This window comes from Leptodactylus fuscus, chromosome 5 (genome assembly GCF_031893055.1).
Source record: "Leptodactylus fuscus isolate aLepFus1 chromosome 5, aLepFus1.hap2, whole genome shotgun sequence".
Lineage (NCBI taxonomy): Eukaryota > Metazoa > Chordata > Amphibia > Anura > Leptodactylidae > Leptodactylus > Leptodactylus fuscus.
Window position 1 is genome coordinate 139679644 of NC_134269.1, and position 15797 is coordinate 139695440.

Sequence of the window (15797 nt, forward strand, 5' to 3'; positions counted from 1 at the left end):
AGCTAAGGCTAATCTGACATGTTACTCATAAAAAAGGGTTTCTATGATAGGATCCCTTTAAGTCATCATGTCACTCTGAACTGAAAAATGAAAAAGTTATGTCTCTTGGAATATGGGGAGGAAAAACCGGAAATACAAAAATTGGTTCAGTCTATAAAGGGTTAAAATTGATAGATTGTTGTACTTTTGATCTGGCCATAACCTGTAGCACATTACTCAACAATATATCCAACTGTTATAATTCTCAGAAAACAGAAGGATCACTGTTGTAAGGACAGAGTTATAGTTACAGTTCTACATTTTCAAGCTTGTATTCAGCAATATTAGAACACAATCCTGCAGCCCACATTTTTTTCATTTTATGAATTACCATTTTAGAAATTAGAGATTGGACATTGAGATTTGCCCTGCTTCCAAAATAATTTGCTGTAGTCCCCCGTCAAACTGAAGGACTAAAATACATTTCAAAGACAGTCTTGTACCCAATCATGTGACAATAAAATATATAATTTTTCCGCGGATTTGCTAAAAAGTTGCAAATGGGGGCCACACGGTGGCTCAGTGGTTAGCACTGCAGCCTTGCAGCGCTGGAGTCCTGGTGTTCAAATACCACCAAGGGCAAAAATAACATCTGCAAGGAGTTTGTATGTTCTCCCCATATTTGCATGAATTTCCATCCCATATTCCAAAGACATACTGATAGGGAAAAATGTACATTGTGAGCTCTATGTGGGGCCCACAATCTACATTTAAAAAAAAAAAAGTTGCAAATGACAAGTGTCATATCAAGCATAATATATACTGGTAACAGGAAAGATGCATAATTTCCATTTATACCCAATATAAAAGTGAACCACTATGCTGTTCAGAAAGCAGGACTTGTGGAGATATTGTATGATACAAGACCTGATTCTTCTTTTGGTTAAAACCAGCTGTCCAGATGGGTGTCTGTTTGCATTAATATCCCTAGCTTTGTATGAAGGCTTTTTATGAGGCTGGAATTGACATACAGGGGAGCTACATAGAAAAGGCACTTGTATGTTTTTCTAGAGCATGGCTACTCTGCATATATTTTCCTACGAGCAATGGCAGTAAGACTGCATATACCAAATAGAGGGTCAACGCCTTGATGGGCTCCCTATATAAAGGGTTCTCTTTAAATTTGGATTAAATCAAATTAATCTAACATTCAAAATGCCAATAAAAAAAACTAAATAGACTAAATAAATAACTGTTAAATTTATCCACTTTCTCCATTCAAAAACCTAAAGTTCTGTTCAGACAATTATTCTTAATATCTCTTTCATACCTCACTTTTAACAAAATATAGAACATATAAATGGTGCCATTACAGCTCCCATGGGTGTTGTCAACCAGCTTCCCCAGACTCCTGAATGGCAAATCATGCTCATTACGCTGTTGCACAAGCCCTGCCTTATTCTTCTGTATCATTAGGCAGATTTGCCATTTAGGAGATGACAATCCTCATAGGAGCTTCTATTTCCCATAGTCACTGTTGGAAGACACAGATATAACCAAGAAATGGCTGAACAAGATGCTAACAGACAAGGGCACGTCAAGGACTGGATGGAAACTATGGCACGACAATTCTGTTAGTTTGCTCTCTAATTTTATCGTTTATAATTTATTCACAAACTAAACCTTTTTATGCACAGATCGAAAAGAAAAATGGCGCTATAAGGTTGTAAAATGTGCAAACCAACATATCAATGAAAACGTACTATGATGAACAACTGTGATACACGTGAGAGGGAATTATAAGGTAACTGGAACAATTTTAGAAACTACATTACACATTGTTAGGGATCCTTTACAGTATTTTAGCATCTTAATAAAATCACTTTTGTAGATTGAAAACAAAAATAAGTTAAAATCACAAATTTAACAGCACAACAAATGCCATGAAATGTTCAAAGCGCCAAATGGCTAATTACTGCCGCTTTATCCCCAGAACACATTTCTATGTTAATCAGAGAAAAGAGAACTTTTCCATTTAGATGCAAATATAAACACCCATTAATCATCAAACTGTTTCGATGCAAATGATTCCGCAACACTCAAATACATAAGAGAGAACAAATGAGAGAGCGGTTTCATGGCAGCAGCTGTGGAACGCTTTATTCTGGCTATTTGATCAGCATAAGTTCTATGTAGAGTACAGCTTTACATTAAAAGTTTTGTGATCAATAATATTGTTGCCCCAGCCACAGCCTTGCAATGTATATTTCTGTTATCATCCTGCGTGTAAACAACGTACAGGCTACATGAGCCACTATAAGGGACAAAAAATTGGGATGTTTCGTTTAGCTAAGGCTGGGTTCACATCTACATTGGAGGCTACGTAGAGACTGGTGAAGATCAGCATGCATAGGGAAAAAAAAAGTTTTGCAGGCAGTACAGTGGCTCAGTGGTCAGTACTGAAGACCTGGGTACATTTTTGCAAATGTAAGTAATTAAAAATTCTGCAGTTTTAAAGATTTTCTCTAACTTTCTTAGTGGTCACAGTCTGTTATCTTGATCGGTTGCCATGGATACGACCCCCAATGCAGAAACTTTCTAAGGTCAGAAAATCAGCCATAATTTCTTTATCATGGCCGGGATATCTTCTGATACATGTAGTGTCCCTGCCTGATAACCCAGGAAAATTAAGGGATTTCACTGAGCAGACCACCAAGACTTCGATTTTAACTGTATGTTAGTTTTACACGTGGGAGCTTCTTTCAGCGGCAGTAACAACATCCGACACCTTCGGAGGGTGAAGTAGACATAGGGAGACAGACCAATGGATGAAAAAGAACTGCACTTGCTCCAAATCCGTTATTTCAACACGTTCTTTTATTAGGTTCCTAATAGACCATTGTATTAGGAACCTAATAAAAGAACGTGTTGAAATAACGGATTTGGAGCAAGTGCAGTTCTTTTTCATCCATTGGTCTGTCTCCCTATGCCTGATAACCCAGGTACAATAAGAATATCATAGCGGGTTCCTGACAAGTCCCAGATCATAGAAAGTTTCTGCATTAGTGGACGTATCCATGGCAACCGATCAAGAAAAAAGACCGTCACCACTAAGAAAGTTAGAAAAAAATCTTTAAAACGCTGCAGAATTTTTAATTACTTATATTTGCAAAAATGTTTAACTTTTAATTATCTACAAATATAGATATGATTATGTACATGGGAATACCCCTTTAAGATTTAACTTTTAATCCATCTTGAATATAAAATACAGACAAAAACTTACAAAAACAAGTGAAGAAGAAAAACAGAAACTGAAATGTGAATTAAAAAACATGTCATTATTACAAAGTCATATTATTACTCTTTGTATACTGCATTTTACAGTACTTGCAAAGTGAAGATTCTGGCCAATTTTCAACACCACAGAAAAATCCCCAAACAGAAAAAAATCCACAGCGGAAAGCTGCTCCTTTGAAAATCGTGGCGTGTCAATTATACCTGCGGAATCGCTGGTGTTTTCTGTATAGCTATAAGGGCACAAAGTCCGCAAATAAAACTTTGTGAAAATGCAATGAGAATCGAAAAAACAAGATGTGTTTACGCCGCATTTTTTTTCTCTACGTAGGGGCCTTAGCCTCAAATATGTTAAGAAGCACCCTTGTCGAACTGATGTGTCCTTTTGGCCATATGGATATGATGGAGGGGATACCCTATTCATGACCTCTCTCTATGTGCCAGAGTAAGTGATGTGATACAATCATTTATTACATGGTCACACATTCAAATGGATGTGTCCGCAATATAGTATGGAACCTGCAGGAAAAAAATAATGGACTCCACGACTTCCTTCACTCAGTCTATTCAAACTATTAAGTAGTAAAATCAATTTTTGAATGTAAGGTATGGTTCACATCTGCGTTTGTATTCCATCCAGGGAGTCCACATGGGGACCCTCCTGAACGGAATACCAAACGCAATTGCAAGCGCTGTGCAGTAAAAGCACATGGACCCCATAGACTATAATGGGGTCCATGTGCTTGCCGCCAGATCTCCGCACAGAACATGCGGACAGGAAAGTACTTCATAATCTACTTTCCTTTCCACATGATTCGTGCAGGCAGCTAGCAGCAAGCACACGGACCCCATTATAGTCTATGGGGTCCGTGTGCTTTTACTGCACACCACTTGCAATTGCGTTTGGTATTCTGTTCAGGGGGCCCCCATGCGGACTCCCCCAGATGGAATACAAACACAGATGTGAACGAGGAGTAACAATGCCTGATTAAACATAAATCTATCCCGAGGCAGAAAAAAAAAAAAAACAATCTCTGATCCGAAAAAAATAACAGGCCTTTCTCAGACCCGTTTCACATTTCCCTGGTATACCAAGAGATTTGACAGCATTGAACAGTGAATAAAAAATACCAGCAAGAGAAAGGCATTTTACCAGGCCCCTTTGTAAAAATCCTAATAACCTAGTTAATTTAGTTTAACTAAAAAAAGAAAAAAAAAAACAATAATCCATGCTTGACAACCCAGCTGATTATAATTATATTATACTGCAATGGATTGAAACTGGCATTCATTCTACTTGGCAATAGGAACAGCGTATTAATTATACAATAACGTGTATCGTTACACAATAGAAGGAACAGCCAAGCAGCTTGCATTTACATTCTTGGAACGCAAGTAGTAAAATCACTTACAGGAATGTGATTAATGCAATATTAGACTGAATAAAAAAAGGAGCAACTGGACCTTATCAATAGAATTTGCAAACTAATGCATTTATAAAATAATTGCTGACTGCCATATTCCTTATATTTCCTGCCATCCACACACAGAACATATATCGGAATACCTATATGAGGCACCACATAGCATTAAAAAAAAAAAAAAACCTGAAAATGTATCACTTTTTTTTAGAAAAGGAATGGGAAATATAAGAAATGCTACTCCCTTCTGCTCAATGCACTCCTGGCTTTGTTTAAAAACAGGCAGCAAAGTCTGTAACAAAAAAAGAAAATCAGCTTATCTTCAGTGTATGGCCTTAGCCCAAGGTCTATTGCAGACAGCCATGGCAGAGTTCAGTGTGCTATCCAGGATATTCCTAGATAGCACACTGATCCATTCATTTCTATCGGCCCACGCACATGACTGTGTATTACACAGGTCAGTGTGTGGTCCGAAATTCTTGGCCGCAAAACTTAAGACAGGTCCCATTCCTGTCCAGCTTTGTGGCCATGCTTCTGTGGCTCCTATTCATTGTCTATGCACCGTCCATGCAATTCAATCACAGCCAGTGGCTAGCCCACAGCTGTCTGCAAGGGGCCTAAGGACTCAAGTACATGAACATACTTTTGGTCCACAATTGCGGATCAAAGTACAGACACATGCATTTCAATGGGACCACACAGCCATAGTTTTTGTGACTATGTGTCCAGACTGAATTGAAGGGCCGCAACTTTTCTGGAATTTTGGCTCTGTCAATTCATTTAATTGTGAGGGTCAGTGAAAAGTATGCATGACACACAGATACCAATCTGTGTGTTATCAATGTAGTGTTCACTGAACCGACGTGTGCAGGAGGCTTAAGGCTGGCTTCATATACATCATTTTTTATTTGACTTTTTAAGCAGTGTATGTGTATGTGTGTGTGTGTGAAAAAGCTCTTGGGCCAGGGCCCCATATGGTGTAAACACCGCCATTTTGCTGTGGCAGAAACACTGCAGCAAAAACTGCCGTCATTTTACAGTCACAGATTTTTGGGGTTTTTTACTTTTTTTTTCTCTGAACCAGCGCAAGGAGAGCTGCTGCTCTCCTTGCGCTGGTTCAGAGGTCTACGTATCAGCGTAGGCAGCGTCATAACCTTTGCATACTTTCTGTGAAAAGCACTGTAGGAAAAACCGCAATGCGTTTCCACCATGGTCTATCCCAGAGCGCTTTATTCCTGCGGCTTGCTACATGGGGCTTTAGCCTTAACATGGCCTTACCTGCCTATATATTGTAAGTGTATTCTAAAAAAAATATTTTGATCTTTCTGCTTGTGAGTTACAAAAAAATTATTAATAATAATAATAATAATAATTGTATTTCCCAAGATTGTTTGCAGATGTCACCCACAATTCAGAATCTATTACTTTAAAATAAGATTCATTGGGTCCCATTTATTAAGCTACTTGCATTAAAAAAAAAAAAAAGTTGTGCCTTTTTGAGGTCTTTATCTGCGCTATGCTTCATTTATGAAGTATTTGCACCTTTTTTAATGCTGTTATGCTGCTTTCACCACTTTTGCTTGTTGGCGAGAAAGGGAGGTGTGGCCTAAATGGAGATCCTTTTTACGCCGTATTCATGACTTTTTAAAAAGGGTGCAAATGCACTTCAGTCCAAGGGAAGCATAAATGAGCCTGTCAGGTTACAATGCATTAGAAAGGGGCAATTGTGCCTTTTTGTGCTTTATTGACAAAAAAGGGGCAAAGTGCACATCGCCAAAAAAAGGTGCATTTAAAGTAACTAACGTGCTCAGCATTTAACAAGGAGTTTCGCTGGCATCATAAATAAGCAGCACAGTAAAACTAGTCTACAAAAAGACGCACCTGCAAAAAAGTATGGCCAAAAAATGGGAAGATGATATATAACCTCCAATAAGTATTGATAGTTATATTGATTTGAAAATCAATAGTTTTTGTGATCTGGGTACAGGACCAACTCACCTCTATACACACTGTAAACACCCCAGCTTGTTTTCTTATTAGGGGCCATTCACACGTAGTAAACACGCGTGTATTTTGGAAAAATACATGTGTAAAAAATACACGTGTAAAAATAAGACTCCCATTGACTTCAATGACATTTTACATATGTATTTTCACGTGTATTTTGACGTATTTTTTTACACGAGTAAAAAAAATGTCATTGAAGTCAATGGGAGTCTTATTTTTACACGTGTATTTTTTACACGTGTATTTTGCCAAAATACACGCGCGTTAACTCCGTGTAAACGGGCTCTTATGTGCAGAGTCAGGACCCCCTGATATCACTCAAGAATCATCATAACAATTATCTAGAGCAGCTGTTATGAAGGCTGATGATACAATCTAGTTTATATACTGGGATTAACTGGAACCTGTTAACATATTTGAGCACGCAAAATTGCTGACAGTGTTTTGCAGGAGCCCTGGATAGCCTTTTAACCATGCCATGGTGTACGTTGTTATTAGCAGCATGACTGTAAAAAAGGGCCGTAGGTCCTGCAACTAGAAGCTATTTTACTCCGCTATGTGTATTGAGTTGCTCCAACTCCCCTTCCTCTGCTGAAGATAAGGGGGAAGACTTTGGAGAAGCTCAATGAAGAGCAACTATAGTGTGAGAGACCACTCCCAGAGAGTACCTGCAGCCCTGGAATAAAAGTTAGTAGCTTTATGACTGTGAAAAATCAACAACATACATAACTACATTCTTTAGGCTAAGGCCCCATGTGGTGTCCCGCAGCAAAACAGCACTGAGGGAAAAACCACAGCGTCAACACATTTCAGTTCTTCTTGCAGAGCTTTGTACAGAAAGAGATTCCCTCTGCGGACTTTCTGCTTCAATTCTATCTATAGGGAAACCACCATTGTTTCCGTAGATATAATTGACATGCTGCTTCTAAAACCATAACGGCACTGCACCGGCATCCAGTCATGGTTAGCCGCGCGAGGCGTTTTTTTGGACTGGATTCTGAGGTGGCCTCTGCGTCAAAATCTGCCAAAAAAACTCGGTGTGAACTCAGCCTAAATTCACCCTTCACCACTCAGAAATTAAAGGTAAACCTATCCTTTATGGGATACAGATACTTAGTTACAACATGGTTAACCCATTCAGATTAGATCAAAGTTAGGCAAAGTTTCTGAAATAGTGGATGACAAATAAAATAACGAAAATTATGGAGGCGGCTTCCTGAAATTCAGAATGGGACAGAAAACACACTCGAGAGAGATTTATTAATAATCTAGGTCAGATTTCTGGCATAAAAAAAGTTTAAATGCTCGTTGTGACATAAATTGTAACAACTGGCGTATTTTTGCCACCCATGCCACTTTCCAAAAAGATGCCAGAGTAAGAGTGTGCTGGGAGTGGGGCCATTGGCTGCAAGAGCCACTGAAGGGGTGTGTAGTGATGCATCCTCCACCAGTGCAGGGGATATGAAAGCTGTCATAAGGCTGAGGCCCTACATTGCGGAACTGCAGCTTTTATTTTGTTGCAGATTTTGCTGTGGTTTTTTTTTGGTTTTTTTTTAGTCTAAGCCAAGAATAACTACAAAGGGAATAGAAAATATAAATGAAGCTCTTATACTTCTCCCTTCAACTAAATCCACTCCTGGCTTTGGCTCAAAAAGCAGCAAAATCTGCAACAAAAAAAGCTGCATTTCTTCAACGTGGGGCCTCAACCTTAAATACACAAGTCTTCATAACTCTCTCTCAGGCTAAGGCCCCACGTGGCGTTCTGCAGCAAAAAAGTGCTGCAGGAAAAACCATGTTGGCAAAGCATCACAGTTCTTCCCACAGAGCTTTGCACATTGACAGAAAGTTTTCAGAGTTTCCTCTACGGACTTTCTGCCTCTATTGTACCTATAGGGAAACTGACGGCGTTTCCGTCAATATAATTGATATGCTGCAGCTTCCAAAACTACAATAGCGCGTATCCGCAGTGTGTATTTTAATGCAAATTGGTAATGGGATTTGCTAACCGCATTGTTTACATCATGTGGGGCCCTGGCCTCAGACTGAAGCACCACATTGCAGAAATGCAGCATTTTTTGTTGCAGATTTTGCTGCATTTTTTTTGCATCAAAGTCAGGAGTGGATTAAACAGAAGGAAAACATCTAAGTGTCTCCTTTATATTTTTCATTCCTTCTTAAGCCACCCCCGACTGACTCAAAAAGCCACACAAAAAAAACACACAAGTTTCCATAATATTAGTCCCAATATTTCTAGCAAGGCCAAAAATGTATTCCACATATTAATGCACATCATAACAAAATGAAGAATTCATGTCAATAGATTTGTGTAGAATGAAAAAAAAAATCTTTTTTCTTCTTCTATGTCCCTTCTTTGAAAGAACATTTGTAAACTATTTCTCTCCAATAAAGACAGGTTTGTAGATATAGTCTATGTAAACACAGCAAGGTATTGTGCAGCTGAGCCCAGTATCCAGCTTATGGAAAATGAACAGCCCAGCGGGAGATGAATGGTTGGTCAAGGACTAGACACTGAAACAGTTTGTGAAAAAGAAAATCTGAGCTACAAAGAATATATGAGTAAAAGAGGCATACAGAACATAAACGTGAATCGCAGTGTTCAGTGTCAGTTTACTATTGATGTTATGTTCATTATTGGCCCCATTCATATAACTTATAGAGGGCAGAGCACAATTTAAATTTATTTGTTTCTTTTTTCCAAAGTGTTTTGTTTTGTTTTTTGTTTCCTCTTTCTAGTCTTCAACAGTTGGGAAGTACAGGTTAGAAGTGCGAGACCCCCAGTAAGTAGGGCCCCGCCAAAGTCAATTGCCCAGGGCCCCGCAAACCCTGGATCCGCCACTGTTTTGCTACAAAGGTCCTTAGCCTGACTCTAGGTTCACACTAGCATTCGGGTCTACATCATTTGGGTCTGCAAGGGGACCCAAAAGACTGACAGCCTGTCTGCTTAAAAAGCAATTACCTGTGGACCCCATAGACTAAAATGGGTCCGTTGGCTTTCTGTATATACATGTGTTTGGGAACGCAACTTTTCTTCCCCAATGTATGGATGAGATCAACCAAAATCTCATTCACTTTGCTGGTAATGTAAAATGCATCAATTTTTTTTTTTCTGCTTCATTTTCCCCAGCAAGGCTGAGGTCCCATGTTGCAGAAATTCAGCTTTATTTGTTGCAGATTTGGTGTGTTTTTTAAAGCTAAAACCAAGAATGGCTTCAAAACAAATGGGAAGTATAAAAGAAGCATGTATACTTTCTACATACTACATTCTGCTCAAAAAAAGCTGCGTTTCTGCTACATGGATCCTTAGCATTAAAAAATTATGAATTTCATCGATCTTTCTAATTTGGCCCAACCTACAACTCAGTTTTTAACAGATGTAACTTGGATATGCGATTGTTCACATCTGCGTTGGTATTCCGTACGGGGGAGTCCGCATGAGGACCCCCCTGAATGGAATACCGAATGCAATTGTAAGCGGTGTGCCAGTGAAAGCACATGGACCCCATAGACTATAATGGGGTCTGTATGCTTACCGCCATATCTCCACCGGATCCAATGATCTCCTAATGGCTAAATCCAATGGCGACTTCTCTCTTCTTATTCTTCTGGACCTCTCTGCAGCTTTTGACACTGTTGACCATCAACTCCTCCTCACTATGCTCCGCTCAGTTGGCCTCAACGACACTGCGCTCTCCTGGTTCTCCTCTTATCTCTCAGACCGCACCTTCAGTGTATCATTTGCAGGCTCTGTTTCCTCCCCTCTTTCCCTTGCTGTTGGGGTTCCTCAGGGCTCGGTCCTAGGCCCCCTCCTCTTTTCTCTCTACAGAGCCCCCATTGGAGAAACCATTGCCAGATTTGGCTTCCGGTACCATCTTTATGCTGATAACACCCAATTATACACATCTTCCCGTGACATCACCCCTGCACTCATACAGTACACCAGTGACTGTCTTTCTGCTGTCTTTAATATCATGTCCTCGCTCTATCTGAAACTAAATCTCTCTAAGACTGAACTACTACTGTTTCCACCATGTAATAGATCTGTCCCTGATATATCCATTGCAGTCTCAGGCCTTACTATAACTCCTAGGCAGCAGGCCCGCTGCCTCGGGGTCATGTTTGACGCAGACCTTTCCTTCACCCCTCATGTTGAATCACTCGCACGTTCATGTCACCTCCACCTCAAAAACATCTCCAGAATACGTCCTTTCCTTACCAGAGATACACTAAAGACACTTATTGTCTCTCTGATTCATTCTCCCCTTGACTACTGTAACTCCTTACTAATCAGTCTTCCCCTCACTAAACTCTCCCCTCTACAATCCATTCTGAATGCAGCATCCAGGCTCATCTATCAGGCGAGACGCTACAGTGATGCCTCTGGTCTGTGCCAGTCACTACACTGGCTGCCTATTCATTATAGAATAAAATATAAAGTTATCACTCTCATCCACAAGGCTCTCCATAATGCCGCACCTCCATACATTTCCTCCCTCATCTCTGTCTACCGCCCAACCCGTGTTCTCCGTTCACTCAATGACCTAACACTTACATCCTCTATTATCAGAACCTCCCACGCTCGTATACAAGACTTCTCCCGAGTTGCACCACTTCTCTGGAATGCTCTACCCCGGACAATCAGATTAGCTCCCAATTTCTACAGCTTCAAACGCAAACTAAAGACGCATCTTTTCAGACAAGCCTATCACAATGTCTAACGTAAACCATTAACCCTCCTCTGTCCCCGCTCCCACATTTCCCCACATGATATGATGTCATCTCAGGATAACTTTATCTGTCCAAGCTCCATCCACATGTTAAAGGACACAACTGTTGACGGCTCATAAAGTTTTATGTTTGGGGCCACACGGTGGCTCAGTGGTTAGCACTGCAGCCTTGCAGCGCTGGAGTCCTGGTGTTCAAATCCCGCCAAGGGCATAAAACCATCTGCAAGGAGTTTGTATGTTCTCCCCGTGTTTGCATGGATTTCCATCCCATATTCCAAAAAAGACATAATGATAGGGAAAAATGTACATTGTGAGCTCTATGTGGGGCTCAAAATCTACATTAAAAAAAAAAAAAAAAAAAGTTTTATGTTTGTGTAATGACAGTCACCTCTATTACAAAAGTGTCTGACCTCTGCATAAGCAATGCCCGCTGCTGTGTCAACCCCTCTACCTCATAGATTGTAAGCTCTTGCGAGCAGGGCCCTCAGTACCATTGTGTGAAATGACTTTCTTTGTAATGTATCTGTCTGTATTTGAACCCTACAAATTATACAGCGCTGCGCAATATGTTGGCGCTATAGAAATAAAATTTTTTATTATTATTATTATTATTATTATCATGCGGACAGGAAAGTACTATAGTTCAGAATCTACTTTCCTGTCTGCATGATTAGTGCGGGCAGCACGCAGCCAGCACACGGACCCCATTATGGTCTATGGGGTCCGTATACTTTCATTGCACATCGCTTTCAGTTGCGTTCGGTAGTCCGTTTGGGGGGTCTCCATGCGGACTCCCTTGGATGGATTACCAACGCAGATGTGAACGAAATATAAGACTGGCACTTCTGACAGTGCAGGTACATTGGTGCTGAAACTAACGGTACAGATATATCTGTCATCAGGGAGCATATCGGCAAAGCTGACAGTGTGCTCAATTCAGTGCACTGTTAGGGTCCATTCACACAGAGTAAACGCACGCTTATTTTGGCGTGTATTGTGCCAAAATGAGCACGCGTTTACTCCGTATGAATGGACCCTTAGCTTTCTAGCAATACATGATACCGCTAATGTCAGAAGACATGACAGGTGCTCTCTTTTTCTGTTATTGGATTTACAACAATAATTAGACTGATACGAGTGGGCATGCAAGGGGCTAGTAGATTCAATGCCAGTGAATATTTCATGACTTTTCTGGTATGTTTTTATTTAGACTACTAAGCAATTTTAGTTGTTACTAGCTGTACACTGCAAAGTTCTTGAAGTGATTGCAATTGATTTTATCTGTAGACTGGAGCTATAGAAAGGCTGGGCATCGATTGTACAAACATTTAGATAAAAACAACTAGATGTTGGTGGTCACACGTTACATAAACTGCGTATAGTAATGGCTTTGATGGCGCTCAATGTAGTATACTTTATGCTTTAATATTAATGAGTTTCTAATCGTCTAAATAAATAATCTCCCTGACTGGGGGCATTGCTATGTAACCTGCATGAGCCAAAGGTTCTCTACAACATAAGAATACATAAGTATTATAGATAGCACATGGTAAGTCAGTGCGCCATTACCTATATTACACTAATGTACAGGAGCTTCAAGTTACACCTTTGTTCCTTAAATATTTACTTCATTGATTTCCTCAGTACATGCAATCTTACAGCAGTTAAACAAGGTGATATTACTTTATAAGCAGGGTCGGACTGGTCCACCGGTGAATCGGTGAATCCCCTGGTGGGCCCCGATCCCCGACTGTTAATTCCTCATTTAGCCACTGCAGATGCATTGTTCAGGGGCCCGAACGGGATCCTGAGCAATGCATTTGCCTGAACACACAGGGGCCCCCATTAGCTGATGCAGAAGCTGTACATGGTGCCCTCTCAATATATAGGGAAAGTACATATATAAGAGGACACCAGGTAAAGCTTCAGCATTAGCTAATGGCCACTTGTAATCCCTCACTTATCTGCTGTAGCGATCACTGCTTTCTTCCCTGTCCGTGCTGCCTGAACTTTTCCCCTCCCCCCTCCCCCTCATAAACTATTGCTTCATCTCTCACATCGGAGCGTATGGGGAAGACAGTGACAGTCTGCTCCAATGCTTCACTTCTGACAAAGGTGAGTATATTCTTTTGGTAAAATATGTATGTTTAATATGTATATATGTGTGTACATTTGGGTACTATTCCGTTATCGGGCCAGCAGCAGCGCAGTTCAGCAGCAGCTTTCGGGACAGCAGTTCAGCAGCGGGAATTACAATGACATCCGAGGACTGCTGGCCCGATGCTTGTGCCCAGTAACCAGTACATCGATGACCCCCCTCCCCCATCCTTCTCCTCCTGCCAGTGCTGCCCCCCAGCTCTCCTTACATCTTCCCCGTACCCTCTCCCCGCCACACGACTAGGCCTCACCTCAGCGCTAGTACCGAGACCGAAAGGAAAGACACCGGGGCTCAATCCAGGCCCTGACAAGAAACACGCCGACTATAGGAACGGTGAGCTACAGCGAGCCGGAGGGACAAACTTTCTGCAGCGTCCGGCGGCTATCTAGTAGCATTCATTGCTCAAGATTTACGGTGAGGCCTATTACAGGGAGAGGGTACGGGGCAGATGTAAGAAGAGCTGGGGGGCAGCACTGGAAGGAAGAGGAGGATGAGGGCATCGATCGATGTACTGCCTACTACACACAAGCACGGCCTCTATCATCGGGCCAGCATCGGCTTAGTCATGTGGCGGGGAGAGGGTACGGGGTAGATGTAAGGAGAGCTGGGGGGCAGCACTGGAAGGAGGAGGAGATGGAGGGGGGGTCATTGATGTACTGGCTACTGGGCACAAGCATCGGGCCAGCAGTCCTCGGATGTCATTGTAATTCCCGCTGCTGAACTGAACTGCTGTCCCGAAAGCTGGTGCTGAAATGCGCTGCTGCTGGCCCGATAACGGAATAGTACCTACATTTGTTTAAAGTATGTGTCTTGTATACTGTGTATTATGTGCTTATATACAGATATTTGTGAGTATATACAGTACGCTATAATAATGTGTATGGGTGAGTGTATGCATATATATGAGTTCATATAGTATTCATATACATTCATAGAAGTATATATATGATATATATGGTATATGAATGTATATCCTATTAATATTATAAAGGTGAAAGTTTGTGAGTTTGGATGTTTGTGGGTTTGTGTGTTTGGATGTTTAGATGTTTGTTACTCAATCACGCAAAACCCGCTCGACCGATTTGGCTGAAATTTTCCACAAACATAGAAAGGTGAAAGTTTGTGAGTTTGGATGTTTGGATGAAATAAATTCACGCAGAAATAAAGCCTGCCATTGACTTCAATGGGTTATGTGTGGAAAACGAAACCCAGAATCAGCGCCAACTTCCTCCGTGTGAAAGCCCCCTAACATTAAACTAAAGGGTATGTTGACACGTAGTTTTTCTGGTCAGGATTTTGAGGTCATAATCGCCTCAAAACCCTGACCAAAAAGATGGCTCCGACTGAAATCAATGGGAGCCGCTCAGGATCTTTTTCCGGGAGCCGTTTCTACCGGCTCCCGGAAAAAAAGAAGCGAGGTGCTCATTCTTCAGGCCAAGTCGCCTCATGATTCGGCCTGAAGACACTCCCTCCTCTGGACTAAGCCCACTCATTGGGCCTAATCCGGAGCAGAGCACACGGCTGGATGCTGGTTCAGTGCACCAGCTTTCAGTTGCAGTAACCTGGCTTTTGGTCTCTGCCTCAGGTTCCGATCCAAAAAACTACGTGTGAACTTACCCTAATTGTTACCGCTTCTTTGTCAATCGGTTGCATTAGCATTGAGAGTGTCCAACTGTGTAGAGACACACCCTATTGCCAGCTCATTCAATTCATACATTTGCAGGAGGAATACAAAGCAAGGACACAATACAGAGTACTAAGAAATGATTGATGCTTCAGTATTGTTTATTTATGAGGAATACAAGTATTTAATAAAACAGGCATGTCAAGAGAGATAACACATCCTTTTTAACAATAACTGTTGTAATGTGTGCATCCTCAGTATGTATTTTCTGCAAAAAATAATTTGAAATAAAAATGACTATATTTACTGACATGCCAAGTCAGCAGTGTTATAAAGAAATAGAAGTCGCTGATGATGTGATTCTGTATGACTCGTGATTGCATAGCTTACTGAAATGAAGCTGTAAACAGAATTTATCCTTTATTACTTCACAGCTGCTTTGATGTCTTCACTGCTGGGTTGGTGTAAACCTAATACTTAGAAGACAAGCCTGTACATTAAGGCTGTATTTACACATCTGTTTTTTATGGCGAAGTTCTGTCTGTATTATTTACTTACTGTACAGG

The 15797-nt window shown here is 40.9% G+C and overlaps 1 protein-coding gene across 1 annotated transcript in view; it reads right to left on the bottom strand.

Annotated features, from left to right (window-relative positions):
- Window positions 1-15797, bottom strand: part of TAFA2 (TAFA chemokine like family member 2) — a 172844-nt gene that overhangs the window by 145921 nt on the left and 11126 nt on the right. The window lies entirely within an intron of this gene.